The sequence below is a fragment of the Dendropsophus ebraccatus genome, chromosome 3, assembly GCF_027789765.1.
Source record: "Dendropsophus ebraccatus isolate aDenEbr1 chromosome 3, aDenEbr1.pat, whole genome shotgun sequence".
In the NCBI taxonomy this organism is placed as follows: domain Eukaryota; kingdom Metazoa; phylum Chordata; class Amphibia; order Anura; family Hylidae; genus Dendropsophus; species Dendropsophus ebraccatus.
The window spans coordinates 194,974,825-194,995,844 of record NC_091456.1 but is presented as its reverse complement, the minus strand read 5'-3'; positions in this window follow the sequence as shown (position 1 = coordinate 194,995,844).

Genomic DNA, 21,020 nt, shown 5'->3' with positions numbered 1-21,020 from the left:
CGGCTACATGTACATTACACACATACAGCTCAGCTACATGTACATTACACACATATACAGCTCAGCTACATGTACATTACACACATACAGCTCAGCTACATGTACATTACACACATACAGCTCAGCTACATGTACATTACACACATATACAGCTCAGCTACATGTACATAACACATATACAGCTCAGCTACATGTACATTACATATATAGAGCTCAGCTACATGTACATTACACACATATACAGCTCAGCTACATGTACATTACACACATACAGCTCAGCTACATGTACATTACACACACAGCTCAGCTACATGTACATTACACATATACAGCTCAGCTACATGTACATTACACATATACAGCTCAGCTACATGTACATTACACACATATACAGCTCAGCTACATGTACATTACACACACATATACAGCTCAGCTACATGTACATTACACATATATACAGCTCAGCTACTTGTACATTACACACATACAGCTCAGCTACATGTACATTACACATATACAGCTCAGCTACATGTACATTACACATATATACAGCTCAGCTACATGTACATTACACACATATACAGCTCAGCTACATGTACATTACACATACACAGCTCAGTTACATGTACATGACACATATACAGCTCAGCTACATGTACATGACACATATACAGCTCAGCTACATGTACATTACACATATATACAGCTCAGCTACATGTACATTACACATATACAGCTCAGCTACATGTACATTACACATATACAGCTCAGCTACATGTACATTACACACATACAGCTCAGCTACATGTACATTACACACATATACAGCTCAGCTACATGTACATTACACATATATACAGCTCAGCTACATGTACATTACACACATATACAGCTCAGCTACATGTACATTACACATATACAGCTCAGCTACATGTACATTACACACATATACAGCTCAGCTACATGTACATTACACACATATACAGCTCAGCTACATGTACATTACACACATATACAGCTCAGCTACATGTACATTACACACATACAGCTCAGCTACATGTACATTACACACATACAGCTCAGCTACATGTACATTACACATATACAGCTCAGCTACATGTACATTACACATATACAGCTCAGCTACATGTACATTACACACATATATACAGCTCAGCTACATGTACATTACACACATACAGCTCAGCTACATGTACATTACATATATACAGCTCAGCTACATGTACATTACACACATACAGCTCAGCTACATGTACATTACACACATACAGCTCAGCTACATGTACATTACACACATACAGCTCAGCTACATGTACATTACACATACACAGCTCAGCTACATGTACATTACACACATACAGCTCAGCTACATGTACATTATCTTCAGGGAAATACATAGTGCTGGAAAAGAGCGCCCCTTTAATAGAGACTTCCCTATAAGAAAGACTTTAACCCTTGATATTCTCCCTTTAAGAGCAAATTTGGTTCTGTCCCTTACGGGTGCCAACCCTGTAAGAGTGACCTATATACTGTCCTATATAAGACCAGCTTATGTACCAGCGACTTAGGTACCACCCTTTGAAGAGCAACTTTAATACTGTCCCTGTAAGAGTGACTACGGTATTGCCCTTGTAAGAGCAACTTTGGTACCTTTACCTCTGCTATATTACTAACTCACCTCTGCTACATCCCTGACTCACCTATGCTACTGTGGAGTTGAGAGTCCATTATATGTGCTGTATAATGTATATATATGTTTGTATACCGCTCTATAGACAGATGCTGGACAGGCCCCTCCCGCTCTCTTCCTCTATTGGAATTGGTTGTGTTAGACTTCTTGCTGTAATCCAAGGTCTTTGGCTTGGGACTATTTGCCAATAGATAACAACTAGGGAGGATGGGGCGGCTAGAAGAATGACTTCTCATGTAGAATGGATGAGAAAACCTGTCTCCTCCTCCTCCTCCTTATTCCTCCTCCTCCTCCTACTCTGCTGTGTCATGCGGGTATCGGTCCGCTACATCACTGGCTAAGCTCTGCTGTGTCATGTGAGTATTGACTCTGCTACATCACTGACTCATCTCTGCTGTGTCAAGCTGGTTTTGGCCCTGCTACATCACTGGCCCAGCTCTGCTGTGTCATGTGGGTATCAGCCCTGCTACAATATTGGATCAGCTCTGCTGTGTCATGCGGGTATTGGCTCTGCTACATCACTGGCCCAGCTCAGCACACCTGTCACCGTCGAGGGCTTCGAAACGCAGTTTGAACAGTGTCTTTGCGCAAAGCGGTTCAGGCTGTATAAATGGCAGAAGAATGGCTGGAAGAAGAAGAAGAAGAAGAACACGGATTACAAGATAGGGATTTATCAAGCACTATAAGAAGTTCCTCTGGGCTCTTGTACCACCTGGTTCCTGATAAGCGCACAGACTTCTGGGTTCGGTCCCATCACTTTCCTCCTGATGTTCATAATAAAACTTGCTTTTTGTCTCTGACTCCTGATACTTCCGTGTGACACTTTTGATCATGACCTCGTCTGGTCTAATGGACCCTGATCATGACCTCGCCTGGTCGTCTAGTGGACCCTGATCATGACCTCGCCTGGTCTAATGGACCCTGATAATGACCTCGCCTGGTCTAGTGGACCCTGATCATGACCTCGCCTGGTCTAATGTTCCCTGATCATGACCTCGCCTGGTCTAATGGACCCTGATCATGACCTCGCCTGGTCTAGTGGACCCTGATTATGACCTCGCCTGGTCTAATGTTCCCTGATCATGACCTCGCCTGGTCTAATGGACCCTGATCATGACCTCGCCTGGTCTAGTGGACCCTGATCATGACCTCGCCTGGTCTAATGGACCCTGATCATGACCTCGCCTGGTCTAATGGACCCTGATCCTGACCTCGCCTGGTCTAATGGACCCTGATCATGACCTCGCCTGGTCTAGTGGACCCTGATCATGACCTCGCCTGGTCTAATGGACCCTGATCATGACCTTGCCTGGTCTAATGGACCCTGATCATGACCTCGCCTGGTCTAGTGGACCCTGATCATGACCTCGCCTGGTCTAATGGACCCTGATAATGACCTCGCCTGGTCTAGTGGACCCTGACCTCGCCTGGTCTAATGTTCCCTGATCATGACCTTGCCTGGTCTAGTGGACCCTGATCATGACCTCGCCTGGTCTAATGGACCCTGATCATGACCTTGCCTGGTCTAGTGGACCCTGATCATGACCTCGCCTGGTCTAATGGACCCTGATCATGACCTCGCCTGGTCGTCTAGTGGACCCTGATCATGACCTCGCCTGGTCTAATGGACCGTGATCATGACCTCGCCTGGTCTAGTGGACCCTGATCATGACCTCGCCTGGTCTAATGTTCCCTGATCATGACCTTGCCTGGTCTAGTGGACCCTGATCATGACCTCACCTGGTCTAGTGGACCCTGATCATGACCTCGCCTGGTCTAATGGACCCTGATCCTGACCTCGCCTGGTCTAATGGACCCTGATCATGACCTCGCCTGGTCTAATGGACCCTGATCATGACCTCGCCTGGTCTAGTGGACCCTGATCCTGACCTCGCCTGGTCTAATGTTTCCTGATCATGACCTTGCCTGGTCTAGTGGACCCTGATCCTGACCTCGCCTGGTCTAGTGGACCCTGATCATGACCGCGCCTGGTCTAATGGACCCTGATCCTGACCTCGCCTGGTCTAATGGACCCTGATCCTGACCTCCCCTGGTCTAATGGACCCTGATCATGACCTCGCCTGGTCTAATGTTCCCTGATCATGACCTCGCCTGGTCTAATGGACCCTGATCCTGACCTCGCCTGGTCTAATGGACCTTGATCCTGACCTCGCCTGGTCTAATGGACCCTGATCATGACCTCGCCTGGTCTAATTGACCCTGATCATGACCTCGCCTGGTCTAATGGACCCTGATCCTGACCTCGCCTGGTCGTCTAGTGGACCCTGATCATGACCTCGCCTGGTCTAATGGACCCTGATCATGACCTCGCCTGGTCTAATGTTCCCTGATCATGACCTTGCCTGGTCTAGTGGACCCTGATCATGACCTCGCCTGGTCTAATGGACCCTGATCATGACCTCGCCTGGTCTAATGTTCCCTGCTTCTCTTTCATGGAATGGAATGTTTTGTAATTGTAACAAATATGACGGCAGTATTTCTCCCACTAAGGAGGCGGTTTTCCCCCCAGTCATCACCAGGTTCCCATAGTGGGGGGTCCAGGGCCAGGAGGGGACATACTTCAGGGTCTCAGGATCATGTGCACATCCGTATACTATCACAGCGCACACCCGTATACTATCGCAGCGCACATCTGTATACTATCACAGCGCACATCCGTATACTATCACAGCGCACATCCGTATACTATCACAGCGCACACCGTATACTATCACAGCGCACATCCGTATACTATCACAGTGCACATCCGTATACTATACTATCACAGTGCACACCTGTATACTATCACAGCGCACATCTGTATACTATCACAGCGCACATCCGTATACTATCACAGTGCACACCTGTATACTATCACAGCGCACATCCGTATACTATCACAGCGCACACCGTATACTATCGCAGCGCACATCCGTATACTATCACAGTGCACATCCGTATACTATCACAGCGCACATCTGTATACTATCACAGCGCACACCGTATACTATCATCAGCGCACATCCGTATACTATCACAGTGCACACCTGTATACTATCACAGCGCACATCTGTATACTATCACAGCGCACACCGTATACTATCGCAGCGCACATCCGTATACTATCACAGTGCACATCCGTATACTATCACAGCGCACATCTGTATACTATCACAGCGCACACCGTATACTATCACAGCGCACATCCGTATACTATCACAGCGCACATCCGTATACCATCACAGTGCACACCTGTATACTATCACAGCGCACATCCGTATACTATCACAGCGCACATCCGTATACTATCACAGCGCACATCCGTATACTATCACAGCGCACACCCGTATACTATCGCAGCGCACTCGCATTTTCCATGTGCTAAATATGGTAGAATTGATTCTTCCTCTCATTCTTTATATACTCTGCATGTTATGGAGGACGGGACTTTGTATATATTGTGGAGTTGTCACCTGATTGGATCTTGTGAGTCACATGGTGCACGGGAGCAATTTGGAGCAGTGACTAAGGGACTACACTATCTTATATGCATTGTTACCCTTATAGCTATTACTGTGAAGGGAAGTTGCTACATCACCAGCATAGGGGGCGCTGTGTTGGGTTACATCAGACCTGCTATTCCCAAGGGTTGCATTTTATATGGTTTTCAGTTTTGGAACCTTTTGGAACGTGTTTTTTTTTCTTTTTTTGCACCTGATGTATTAAAGGAGAAGTTCGGCCAAAAGTATTTTTTAATATGTTATTAGTTACGGAAAGTTAGACAAATTACTAATGTACATGAATTATGGGAAATGCACATATACTGCTATTTAGTAGATCAGGGAGTGTTCAGATTCTATCAAAAACCGTGACATCACGAATCAGGGTGTAATTCCTATGGAGTGTCCAGCAGGGGGGGCAGTATATGTAGAAGCCTATGGACTGTATTGAAGTCTATGGAAGATGTAATGAAAACTACACTTTATTGATGAACTATGTTTATGGGATAATTTGGGGAGCAAGGCCCCGAGCAGGGAGAGAGAGAGTGGTGCCGCTGCATCCAACTACCTCCCCCTCCCTTGGTGCTGGGGATCTCCCTGCTACTACTCCTCCCATCATCTGCTCATACTATGAGTAGATGATGGGAGGAGTAGTAGTGTCTATCTGTCCCACTGCACCGAGCAGGGAGGGAGGGGGGAGGTAGTTGGATGCACTCTCTCTCCCTGCCCGGTGCCCCGTCCTTGAACACTCCATGATCTACTAAATTAAGGGAATTAGCCCTATCTGACCTGACCAATTCTTTGTTGTCCTTAAGGTCCTTTAACACGGAACAATTGATTGTTCGCATTTGCGCGATAACGGTCGAATTCAAACGATAATCGTACGTGTAAACGCAGCGAATGATCAAACGACGAGCAAAAAAATCGTTCATTTTGATCTTTCAACGTGTTCTCAAATCATCGTTGATCGTTCGCAAAAAATTCACAGATCGTTCAGTGTAAACAGTCTTTCAACGATTTCCCCTATGTGTGAGATAGGCTAAGCGTTCGCAAAACGATCGCAATGCGAATATTCCGTATGATGTATCGTTCCGTCTAAATGCCGATCGTTCTAAAAAAAAGAAAATCGTTCATTCAAAATCGTTAATCGCGCAATCGGGCGAATTGTCGCTACGTGTAAAAGTACCATTAGTCAGGGCACCAGATACGGATGGCACATCAGGAACTGGGGAAGAAGGGGGAGTGGTGGCTTTACAGGGTGGAGCTGGGGGAAGACGTGCGCTGATTGGCCGAGAAAAACACCAGGACCGGATGGGTTTCAGCAAACAAAGTTTTTTTATTCTATTTCTGCTGACGCCTCACAAGAGACAGAACTTTATTCCCTTTTTCTAATGTGTATATTTAAGTATCTCCAGTCTTCCAGTACTTATCAGCTGCTGTATGTCCTGCAGGAAGTGGTGTATTCTCTCCAGTCTGACACAGTGCTCTCTGCTGCCACCTCTGTCCATGTCAGGAACTGTACAGAGCAGCAGCAAATCCCCATAGAAAACCTCAACATGTTTACTGTGGGCAATAAAGTCAGTGCTTAGATTTTCTCTTTTGTAATATGTTCTTAAAAAACCTAATAAAAACATTGAACCAGAAAACCTCTCCTGCTCTGGACAGTTCCTGACATGGACAGAGGTGGCAGCAGAGAGCACTGTGTCAGACTGGAGAGAATACACCACTTCCTGCAGGACATACAGCAGCTGATAATTACTGGAAGATTTTTTAATAAAAGTAAATTAAAAATGTATATAATGTTCTGAAATCATTAGACTTGAAAAAAATATATATTTGCTGAAGTGCCCCTGTATGCAATGTATCTGTATGTGTAATGGAGCCTCACATCATCTCATCTTTCCCTTCAGCTTCCTACAATATAGGATCCACAGCTTCATGTCCGACCGAGCAGGGATGGAGAGAGACAGGAAGAAGATGTCCGAGAGGATAATAACCTGCACCCTACACATACTCTTCCTGCTTACTGGGGAGGTGAGGGATTCTGGGAGTGATGTCATCATGACATCATTCTTATGTATGGAATAACAGATGGATAGGACTGGGGAGGTGATGTCATCATGACATCATTCTTATCTATGGAATAACAGATGGATAGGACTGGAGAGGGGAGGGATTCTGGGAGTGATGTCATCATGACATCATTCTTATCTATGGAATAACAGATGGATAGGACTGGGGAGGTGAGGGATTCTGGGAATGGATGGAGTGATAGTAATGTGTCTCTCCATACACAGGATTACACAGTAGTGAAGAAGTCCTCTAGTGGGCGCTGTGGGGCCCCTGGGTGTGAAGGATGGGGAAGAACCCTGAGCCCAATCCCGGGGCCCCTGATACATGAGGAAATGGAGGAAGAGAAGATCCTAGAAGTCACCAACAAGATGGTGGAGCTGCTGAGTGGAGAGGTGAGACTGTGGCTGCTGGGAATGCTGGGACATTATACAGTAACACCACTGGAGGGGTGGGGGGGATGACTGTGTGATCATTGTGTGTGTCAGGTTCCTATAAGGTGTCAGGACGTGGCGGTCTATTTCTCCATGGAGGAGTGGGAGTATGTAGAAGGACACAAGGATCAGTACAAGGATGTGATGCCGGAGGACCCTGTGCAGTCGCTCTCAGGTTGGTCGGAGCAGTTGCTTCTTCTGATGTATTGCTCTGTTCTGGTTGCTGAGGTTTCGGTCTTGTTATAGTCAGACGTCTCTTTCAGTCTCTGTTGTCTTGTTCTGTCTTTGCTGTTTGTACTATATCTGAGCCATCAGACAGGACTACAACTCCCAGCAGGATTACTTCCCTGTAGTTGCTATTTGCTCCTGACATTGGGGGGCGCTTGTATTACAGTGGTACCTCGGTTCTCGGACGTCATTGGTTCTGGAGGGCAGTCTGAGAACCAGGCAGTGTTTTCCCATAGGAAATAATGTAAATGGGTTTAATTGGTTCCCGCAGCTAAATAATTAGCAAACACCACTCATATTTGCATAGAAAAGTGTCCAGATTAATCAATGCAATAAAATACAATATACAGCACAGTACTATGCAGAACAGGATATAATAAACAAGAAATGTTCAACAAACCATCAGTGACTGGTGATGAGGGAGAAGAGGAGGGATCTTCTGTACTAATCACTGTATACAATCTACTGCACCATACCCATACTGTACCGTACTGTACCCTCCTCACCAACTACACATACAGTACTGCACCATACCCATACTGTACCGTACTGGACCCTCCTCACCAACTACACATACAGTACTGCACCATACCCATACTGTACCGTACTGGACCCTCCTCACCAACTACACATACAGTACTATACCATACCCATACTGTACCGTACTGTACCCTCCTCACCAACTACACATACAGTACTGCACCATACCCATACTGTACCGTACTGGACCCTCCTCACCAACTACACATACAGTACTGCACCATACCCATACTGTACCGTACCCTCCTCACCAACTACACATACAGTACTGCACCATACCCATACTGTACCGTACCCTCCTCACCAACTACACATACAGTACTGCACCATACCCATACTGTACCGTACTGTACCCTCTCACCAACTACACATACAGTACTGCACCATACCCATACTGTACCGTACTGTACCCTCCTCACCAACTACACATACAGTACTGCACCATACCCATACTGTACCGTACTGTACCCTCCTCACCAACTACACATACAGTACTGTACCATACCCATACTGTACCGTACTGTACCCTCCTCACCAACTACACATACAGTACTGCACCATACCCATACTGTACCGTACTGTACCCTCCTCACCAACTACAGGTACAGTACTGCACCATACCCATACTGTACCATACTGTACCCTCCTAACCAACTACACATACAGTACTGTACCATACCCATACTGTACCGTACTGTACCCTCCTCACCAACTACACATACAGTACTGTACCATACCCATACTGTACCGTACTGTACCCTCCTCACCAACTACACATACAGTACTGTACCATACCCATACTGTACCGTACTGTACCCTCCTCACCAACTACACATACAGTACTGCACCATACCCATACTGTACCGTACTGGACCCTCCTCACCAACTACACATACAGTACTGTACCATACCCATACTGTACCGTACTGTACCCTCTCACCAACTACACATACAGTACTGCACCATACCCATACTGTACCGTACTGTACCCTCCTCACCAACTACACATACAGTACTGCACCATACCCATACTGTACCGTACTGGACCCTCCCAACCAACTACACATACAGTACTGCACCATACCCATACTGTACCGTACTGTACCCTCCTCACCAACTACACATACAGTACTGCACCATACCCATACTGTACCGTACTGGACCCTCCTCACCAACTACACATACAGTACTGCACCATACCCATACTGTACCGTCCTGTACCCTCCTCACCAACTACAGATACAGTACTGCACCATACCCATACTGTACCGTACTGGACCCTCCCAACCAACTACACATACAGTACTGCACCATACCCATACTGTACCGTACTGTACCCTCCTCACCAACTACACATACAGTACTGCACCATACCCATACTGTACCGTACTGGACCCTCCTCACCAACTACACATACAGTACTGTACCATACCCATACTGTACCGTACTGGACCCTCCTCACCAACTACACATACAGTACTGTACCATACCCATACTGTACCATACTGTACCCTCCTAACCAACTACACATACAGTACTGCACCATACCTATACTGTACCGTACTGGACCCTCCTCACCAACTACACATACAGTACTGTACCATACCCATACTGTACCGTACTGTACCCTCCTCACCAACTACACATACAGTACTGCACCATACCCATACTGTACCGTACTGTACCCTCCTCACCAACTACACATACAGTACTGTACCATACCCATACTGTACCGTACTGTACCCTCCTCACCAACTACACATACAGTACTGCACCATACCCATACTGTACCGTACTGGACCCTCCTCAGCCACTACAAGTACAGTACTGTTGTGGTGTCCCACTAGGGGTGTTACTATTACATACACTGTTCACAAAAGTCTGTACTTTTTGTAGTTTATTATGGAGAAAGTAGTACTGAAAGGTAGCCACTAGATGTCGCTGTATTGTGTATGTATACATGGAAGCTGCACAGCTGAAGGATCGCAAAGGGTTATTGTGTTTATGTGTTACCAGATTCTGTAGACCAGTAGGATTTCTGCTTTCTTCTTACCTATCACCTCTACTCTCTGTTCTTCTGTTGCACTCTTTTCACCCAATTGCAGCGCACCTTACACGCTGTAGAGGAAGTTAGTCCCATGGGTGGGGGAGGAGCAGGAGTCTTCTGATCAGGATAGCGTGGAGGAAGGATGCAAGCTAAATAGCTCTCCGCAGTGGTCATATCTGGGCCCTGGCCCTTTGCCAGGTCCCCAAGTGGTCAGTCTTAGCCAGTACCCCGCATGGGTAGGAAGCAAGACAGCACTCTGTTACCAACCTTCTTACCAGTACCTACACCAAGCACTATGCAGTTGTAAACCTCTTAGGAGAGGACTAGCCAACAGATCACCTCAACCCACACCGTAGCCAAGGAGAAGTCACATAGCGGGACAGTATCCATTACAGAGCCACAGAGCCAGGAACTGATCCGGACAGAGCAAAGTTGCTACAGTAGCCTAGGAACTCTGTCTCACAGCGCGAGTGTCAGCAGGGAACCCTCAGCACTCTACTCAGCCCTGGTAACAAGGTCTGGGGCCCGTGTCACCCATTAGTACGGCTCAGCCAACGCTAGTAGGCATAAGGTAATGTGAAGACTTACAGTAAAGGTCAATACACAGGCCCAGGTTTCTTCTTCTTCTTCTTCTTTACAAGTATTCTACTTCATCCTCCAACCTCCCAGCAGAGCACATTACTACATGGGTTGAGACTCTCACGCCATCCTCCTCTCTGCTACTCTACCTCAGCACAGCTCTACCAACACTATATCCTACTCAGCACATATCCTACAGATCTGGTCGCTTTACGGTCAAGTATTTATTGGAACTTTTGTCAAGTGTATATTAGAGCCTGTTTGTATTACCTGCTGCACATTTGCAAATAGTAAACCAGCTCAATGTTATCTCAGGAGTCTGTGATCATTCATCACCACCTGCACAGCCTATATACTGCAACCTTGGGACACTTTCCCTTTCTGTGGGTGGCGGGTCCTACTATCCGGGAGGGTCATTACACCGCTCTGGCCACCTGTGACTATATCATCTGTGATCACTCTAACCCAAGGGACCCGGTAGCAACCCGGCAGGACACCGACCACAGGGGAAAAGGGTACAACCGGCCTTACACACTAAAAGTAGGCATGCCATCACACCTGTGTGCCCACCTGGCACTGGCGTCATGTGACACAAACCTAAGGTCCGGTTGTATCTCGACCATCCACCACAGGAGTGGCGTCACACTTTCATCTAGCAAGTGACCGGTCGTCCCTCCAATATAACACCTGTACACCACACTGTACCATACCCATACTGTACCGTATTCCTGCATTACCCACCACCACCACCACACACACACTGTCACCAAACCTAAACATTCCCCCCCCCAGCAACTGCCACAAACTCCCCCTGCCCCAGACACAGATTTAGAGGACCAGTTGCTTACTGTTAGCAGTGCTGATCAGTGTGTGGTGTTCCACCACAGGTGTTACTTACTGTTACACCCCTCACAAAAGTCTGTACTTCAATTAAACTGTGGTAATGACGTAGTACCTAAGTTTTACCACAAGATATCACTGTTGTATGTAACTGTACTTATGTTTTGCACAGCTGCAGGTAACCAAAGGGTTATTGTTTATTGTGATCTGTACTACAATGAGGACCTTCTCTTCTTCTCTACCTATCTCTGAGTTCCTTTCTTTCTATGCTTTTCTTCTCCACCACTCACAGGGGATATTACACCACCTGTAGGAGAGGAAGCATACACCCACATTTAGGCTATGTTCACACTACGTATATATCCGGCCGCATATTTTCGCGGCCGGATATATGTTTTAAAGTCCGGACAGAGATTTACGCTACTTGCGGCCGTCTACGTACGGACCCGTAGTCTACTTACGCTTCCCGAGCCCCCTACAAAGCGATCTGACAGCGGTCTTTCCTTGGAAATCTTCACCTAGCCCCGGACACCCCACAGAACCTTTTAAATCGGCATAGAAGAGTGGAAAAATGAAGAAATCACCACTACGTACGGATCCGCGCGTTACGCTACGGGCGTAAGTTACAGCCTTCCGTCCGGAAAATATGGTCTGGTTCATTTTTTACGCCAGCGTATACGATCCGGGCGTAAGTTCGTACATAGTGTGAACTGTGCAGCCGAGATCGTATACTTTGCATTGTACGCAAACTACGTAAGTTTCCGGCCGCATATTCACGGAACGCGCTACGGCCGGAAACTTACGTAGTGTGAACGTAGTCTTAGTCAGTAGTCTTCGTCTGGTTGTTGAGGAGAGAAGACGCAAAACAAGTTGGTCCTTGCTGTGGTTTTGCCAGGTCCCCACTCCTGAAGTAGTCTTAGTCTGGTTGTTGTGCAGAGCAGACTTACATGAGAGACTTAGAGACCTTTTTCTTGAAAGCAGCACTTCCACACACTATGCAGTGTTAAGCTTCTCAAGGGAGAGGACAAGTCAGAGAAACCCCAACCCACGCCGAGAACAAGTCTAAAAGTGCAGGACAGTATCCTGATAACAAGAGGAACTGATCCGGATAGAGTAAAGTTGCTAGAAGCCTACGTACTGTATCTCACAGCGCAGGTGTCACCAGGAAATCTTGGCCACTCTGCTCAACCCAGGTAACAAGGTCTGGGGCTTGTGTCACCCTTATAGGACGGGTCACTCGACACTGGTGGGCAAAAGGTGGTATTGCGACAAAGGTGGAAACACAGGCACAAGTAAACGTCTACTTTCAATTCTACAGTTTTCTATTTCTTCCTCTTCTTCTAATGTTCCGGCAGAGCACACTTCCACCCTGGGTTGGGACTCTCACGAAACACTCCTCTTCTCTACTCGGATGGTACAGTACAAACATCTCTCTGCCTTTCTGGACTCTCCGCACAAACTCCTCTCAACTACTCACAGCTCTTCTACTCTAGACGTCCTCAGTACAGCTCCTGTCTTGTCAAGTCTACAGTATTCTATTTCTTCCTCTTCTTCTAATGTTCCGGCAGAGCACACTTCCACCCTGGGTTGTGACTCTCACGACACACTCTTCTCTACTACTCTGATCCTGCACTACAAACTTCTCTCTGCTGTTCTGGACTCTCCGCACAAACTCCTCTCAACTACTCACAGCTCCTCTACTCTAGACGTCCTCAGTACAGCTCCTGTCTTGTCAAGTCTACAGTCTGCTATCGGCTATTGTACAATGTATTCCTATAGTAAAGAAGATCTATTTATGCTAACGGGACTCAGTGGTCATTACTCAAGCACCGACACAGTAGACATCACATCCTTGGCTCATCTCCCCTTTCTGTGGATGGCGTTACCGATAGTCCGGGTGGGTCACAACTCCACTCCAGACCACCGTGATAAGTACCCAAGGGACCCCCTCACAGCCCGGCAGGTCACCGACCACAGAGGATAGAGTATAGCTCACCGCTCTAATATAAAAGCAGGTGTGCCTCCATACCTGTGTACCCTCTGGGCACTGGCGTCACAAGACTTTACCATCTGGCTGAGCTATGCTACGACCACCCACTCGGGTGGCCACCACAAATGCACTATACATACTGGGGTCATCTCTGCTGCACTACGCACCATTCACAGCAGAGGCGGGGCAAGAGCGTGGAGACGCTACGGCCCGCCATCTTGTGTGGTTCCCCCTGTGACATCACACGCTGGAGCTCCTGTTTGGCCCAGGATCTACATGGGGACACAAGATGGGGCGGCACTAGGTGGTACGCTGCACCTGCTGGACAAGTACGAGTTCCAAGCGGACATTTGAATACCGAGCGCCACAGCAGGGGAAACAACATTTGATAATCAAGCAGTTCGACATCCAAAGCGATCGACAACCGAGGTACCACTGTACTTTTCTGTGAGGCTGATGATTGGTTCCACTGTTCTGCCCTAAAATAAGTCCTGGGGGTATCAGAGTAGTATTTGCCATTGTTAGGACCCAGGAAAGACAACTGGTAAAGGTGAAGCCTGATTCTGCAATCTAGTGATCTGTCATTGTCATCAACCACATAACATCCATCTTATTCCTCTAATAACAGATGGAAATGGCCGGAGGAGAGAAAGATTCAATGAGCGGAAGATCCTACAACTCACCAACAAGATGATGGAGCTGCTGACTGGGGAGGTGAGGGATTCTGGGAGTGATGTCATCATGACATCATTCTTATCTATGGAATAACAGATGGATAGGACTGGAGAGGTGAGGGATTCTGGGAGTGATGTCATCATGACATCATTCTTATCTATGGAATAACAGATGGATAGGACTGGGGAGGTGAGGGATTCTGGGAGTGATGTCATCATGACATCATTCTTATCTATGGAATAACAGATGGATAGGACTGGAGAGGTGAGGGATTCTGGGAGTGATGTCATCATGACATCATTCTTATCTATGGGATAACAGATGGATAGGACTGGAGAGGTGAGGGATTCTGGGAGTGATGTCATCATGACATCATTCTTATCTATGGAATAACAGATGGATAGGACTGGAGAGGTGAGGGATTCTGGGAGTGATGTCATCATGACATCATTCTTATCTATGGAATAACAGATGGATAGGACTGGAGAGGTGAGGGATTCTGGGAATGGATGGAGTGATAGTAATGTGTCTCTCCATACACAGGATTACACAGTAGTGAAGAAGTCCTCTAGTGGGCGCTGTGGGGCCCCTGGGGGTGAAGGATGGGGAAGAACCCTGAGCCCAATCCCGGGGCCCCTGATACATGAGGAAATGGAGGAAGAGAAGATCCTAGAAGTCACCAACAAGATGGTGGAGCTGCTGAGTGGAGAGGTGAGACTGTGGCTGCTGGGAATGCTGGGACATTATACAGTAAGACCACTGGAGGGGTGGGGGGGATGACTGTGTGACCATTGTGTGTGTCAGGTTCCTATAAGGTGTCAGGACGTGGCGGTCTATTTCTCCATGGAGGAGTGGGAGTATGTAGAAGGACACAAGGATCAGTACAAGGATGTGATGCTGGAGGATCAGCAGCCCCTCCCATCAGCAGGTAATAGACAGGACTATATACACACCTCCTCTCTGTATTATGTTCTGGGGTACAGTATGTGGCAGTATTATACACAGAGGGTACAGTGTGTGGCGGTATTATACACAGGGTGCAGTATGTGGCAGTATTAAACACATTGGGTGGCATGTATCATCCGGCGAACGGATGATTTTTGGCGGAAAGTGACGATTTGCGTATTTTTTTATTCGCAAATGGCCGATTTGCGAATAAAATATTCGCAAATCGGCACTTTCCGCCGAGTACGCCAGGGGGCGGAAAGGGGGCGTTTAGTGGGCGGAACAGAGGGCTCGGACTCAGAGTTCGCGCGACTTACCATCCGTTCCGCCCAAATATACACCGAAAACCTACTCCAGTCCTCAGCTGGCGTAGGTTTTCGTCGGTGCGCACCGGTGCGCACGGGATTTATGTAGAGGGAGTCCGCCTCTACATAAATCTCCGTAGCGCTGGAGCTGCGGGGGCATTTTTAAGTCCGGCGTAAGAAACTCCGGACTTAATAAATGCCCCCCATAGGGTACAGTATATGGCAGTATTATACACAGAGGGTACAGTATGTGGCAGTATTATACACAGAGGGTACAGTATGTGGCAGTATTATACACAGAGGGTACAGTATGTGACAGTATTATACACAGAGGTCACAGTATGTGGCAGTATTATACACAGAGGGTACAGTATGTGGCAGTATTATACACAGAGGGTGCAGTATGTGGCGGTATTATACACAGAGGGTACAGTATGTGGCGGTATTATACACAGAGGGTACAGTATGTGGCAGTATTATACACAGAGGGTACAGTATGTGGCAGTATTATACACAGAGGGTACAGTTTGTGGCAGAATTATACACAGAGGGTCCAGTATGTGGCGGTATTATACACAGAGGGTACAGTATATGGCAGTATTATATACAGAGGATACAGTATGTGGCAGTATTATACAAAGAGGGTACAGTTTGTGGCCGTATTATACACAGAGGGTACAGTATGTGGCAGTATTATACACAGAGGGTACAGTATGTGGCAGTATTATACACAGAGGGTACAGTGTGTGGCAGTATTATACAAAGAGGGTACAGTTTGTGGCCGTATTATACACAGATGGTACAGTATGTGGCAGTATTATACACAGAGGGTACAGTGTGTGGCAGTATTATACACAGAGGGTACAGTAGATGGCAGTATTATACACAGAGGGTGCAGTATGTGGCAGTATTATACACACAGGGTACAGTGTGTGGCAGTATTATACACACAGGGTACAGTGTGTGGCAGTATTATACACACAGGGTACAGTGTGTGGCAGTATTATACACAGAGGGTACAGTATGTGGCAGTATTATACACACAGGGTACAGTGTGTGGCAGTATTATACACAGAGGGTGCAGTGTGTGGCAGTATTATACACAAGAGGGTACAGTATGTGGCAGTATTATACACACAGGGTACAGTGTGTGGAAGTATTATACACACAGGGTGCAGTATGTGGCAGTATTATACACAGAGGGTGCAGTATGTGGCAGTATTATACACAGAGGGTACAGTATGTGGCAGTATTATACACACAGGGTGCAGTATGTGGCAGTATTATACACAGAGGGTACAGTGTGTGGCAGTATTATATACAGAGGGTACAGTATATGGCAGTATTATACACAGAGGGTACAGTATATGGCAGTATTATACACAGAGGGTACAGTGTGTGGCAGTAATATACACAGAGGGTACAGTATGTGGCAGTATTATACACAGAGGGTACAGTGTGTGGCAGTATTATATACAGAGGGTACAGTATATGGCAGTATTATACACAGAGGGTACAGTATATGGCAGTATTATACACAGAGGGTACAGTGTGTGGCAGTAATATACACAGAGGGTACAGTATGTGGCAGTATTATACACAGAGGGTACAGTGTGTGGCAGTATTATATACAGGGTACAGTATGTGGCAGTATTATACACAGAGGGTACAGTATGTGGCATTATTATACACAGAGGGTACAGTATGTGACGGTATTATACACAGAGGGTACAGTATGTGGCAGTATAATACACACAGGGTACAGTATATGGAAGTATTATACACAGAGGGTACAGTATGTGGCAGTATTATACACAGAGGGTACAGTATATGGCAGTATTATACACAGAGCGTACAGTGTGTGGCAGTATTATACACAGGGTACAGTATGTGGCAGTATTATACACAGGGGGTACAGTATGTGGCAGTATTATATACAGAGGGTACAGTATATGGCGGTATTATACACGGAGGGTACAGTATATGGCAGTATTATACACAGAGAGTACAGTATGTGGCTGTATTATACACAGGGGGTACAGAATGTGGCAGTATTATACACAGAGGGTACAGTATATGGCAGTATTATATACAGAGGTTACAGTATGTGGCAGTATTATATACAGAGGGTACAGTATGTGGCAGTATTATACACAGAGGGTACAGTATGTGGCAGTATTATACACAGAGGGTACAGTATGTGGCAGTATTATACACAGAGGGTACAGTATGTGGCAGTATTATATACATAGGGTACAGTATGTGGCAGTACTATACATAGAGGGTACAGTATGTGGCAGTATTATACACAGAGCGTACAGTGTGTGGCAGTATTATACACAGAGGGTACAGTATGTGGCAGTATTATACACAGGGGGTACAGTATGTGGCAGTATTATATACAGAGGTACAGTATGTGGCAGTATTATACACGGAGGGTACAGTATATGGCAGTATTATACACAGAGAGTACAGTATGTGGCTGTATTATACACAGGGGGTACAGAATGTGGCAGTATTATACACAGAGGGTACAGTATATGGCAGTATTATACACAGGGTACAGTGTGTGGCAGTATTATACACAGAGGGTACAGTATATGGCAGTATTATACACAGAGGGTACAGTATGTGGCAGTATTATATACAGAGGTCACAGTATGTGGCAGTATTATATACAGAGGGTACAGTATGTGGCAGTATTATACGCATAGGGTACAGTGTGTGACAGTATTATATACAGAGGGTACAGTAAATGGCAGTATTATACACAGAGGGTACAGTATATGGCAGTATTATACACAGAGGGTACAGTATGTGGCAGTATTATACACATAGGGTACAGTGTGTGACAGTATTATACACAGAGGGTACAGTAAATGGCAGTATTATACACAGAGGGTACAGTATGTGGCAGTATTATACACAGAGGGTGCAGTATGTGGCGGTATTATACACAGAGGGTACAGTATGTGACAGTATTATACACAGAGGGTACAGTGTGTGACAGTATTATATACAGAGGGTAAAGTATATGGCGGTATTATACACAGAGGGTACAGTGTGTGGCAGTATTATATACAGAGGGTACAGTATATGGCAGTATTATACACAGAGGGTACAGTATATGGCGGTATTATACACAGAGGGTACCATATGTGGCAGTATTATACACAGAGGGTACAGTATGTGGCAGTATTATACACAGAGGGTACAGTGTGTGGCGGTATTATACACAGAGGGTACAGTATGTGGCAGTGTTATACACAGGGTACAGTATGTGGCAGTATTATATACAGAGGGTACAGTATATGGCGGTATTATACACGGAGGGTACAGTATATGGCAGTATTATACACAGAGAGTACAGTATGTGGCAGTATTATACACAGAGGGTACAGTATATGGCAGTATTATATACAGAGGTTACAGTATGTGGCAGTATTATATACAGAGGGTACAGTATGTGGCAGTATTATTTACAGAGGGTACAGTGTGTGGCAGTATTATACACAGAGGGTACAGTATGTGGCAGTATTATACACAGAGGGTACAGTATGTGGCAGTATTATACACAGAGGGTACAGTATGTGGCAGTATTATATACATAGGGTACAGTATGTGGCAGTACTTTACATAGAGGGTACAGTATGTGGCAGTATTATACACAGAGCGTACAGTGTGTGGCAGTATTATACACAGAGGGTACAGTATGTGGCAGTATTATACACAGGGGGTACAGTATGTGGCAGTATTATATACAGAGGTACAGTATGTGGCGGTATTATACACGGAGGGTACAGTATATGGCAGTATTATACACAGAGAGTACAGTATGTGGCTGTATTATACACAGGGGGTACAGAATGTGGCAGTATTATACACAGAGGGTGCAGTATATGGCAGTATTATACACAGGGTACAGTGTGTGGCAGTATTATACACAGAGGGTACAGTATATGGCAGTATTATACACAGAGGGTACAGTATGTGGCAGTATTATATACAGAGGTCACAGTATGTGGCAGTATTATATACAGAGGGTACAGTATGTGGCAGTATTATACACATAGGGTACAGTGTGTGACAGTATTATATACAGAGGGTACAGTAAATGGCAGTATTATACACAGAGGGTACAGTATATGGCAGTATTATACACAGAGGGTACAGTATGTGGCAGTATTATACACAGAGGGTACAGTGTGTGACAGTATTATATACAGAGGGTAAAGTATATTGCGGTATTATACACAGAGGGTACAGTGTGTGGCAGTATTATATACAGAGTGTACAGTATATGGCAGTATTATACACAGAGGGTACAGTATATGGCGGTATTATACACAGAGGGTACCATATGTGGCAGTATTATACACAGAGGGTACAGTATGTGGCAGTATTATACACAGAGGGTACAGTATTTGGCAGTATTATACACAGGGGGTACAGTATGTGACGGTATTATACACAGAGGGTACAGTGTGTGGTAGTATTATACACACAGGGTGCAGTATATGGCAGTATTATACACAGAGGGTACAGTGTGTAGCAGTATTATACACAGAGGGTACAGTATGTAGCAGTATTATACACAGGGGGTACAGAATGTGGCAGTATTATACACAGAGGGTACAGTGTGTGGCGGTATTATACACAGAGGGTACAGTATGTGGCAGTGTTATACACAGGGTACAGTATGTGGCAGTATTATACACAGAGGATACAGTGTGTGGTGGTATTATACACACAGGGTACAGTGTGTGGCAGTATTATACACAGAGGGTACAGTATGTGGCAGTATTATACACAGAGGGTACAGTATGTGTCAGTATTATACACAGAGGGTACAGTATGTGGCAGTATTATATACATAGGGTACAGTATGTGGCAGTATTATACATAGAGGGTACAGTATGTGGCAGTATTATACATAGAGGGTACAGTATGTGGCAGTATTATACACAGAGGGCACAGTATGTGGCAGTATTATACTCAGGGTACAGTATGTGGCAGTATTATCCACAGAGGGTACAGTATGTGGCAGTATTATACACAGAGGGTACAGTGTGTGGCAGTATTATACACACAGGGTACAGTATGAGGCAGTATTATACACAGAGGGTACAGTATATGGCAGTATTATACACAGGGTA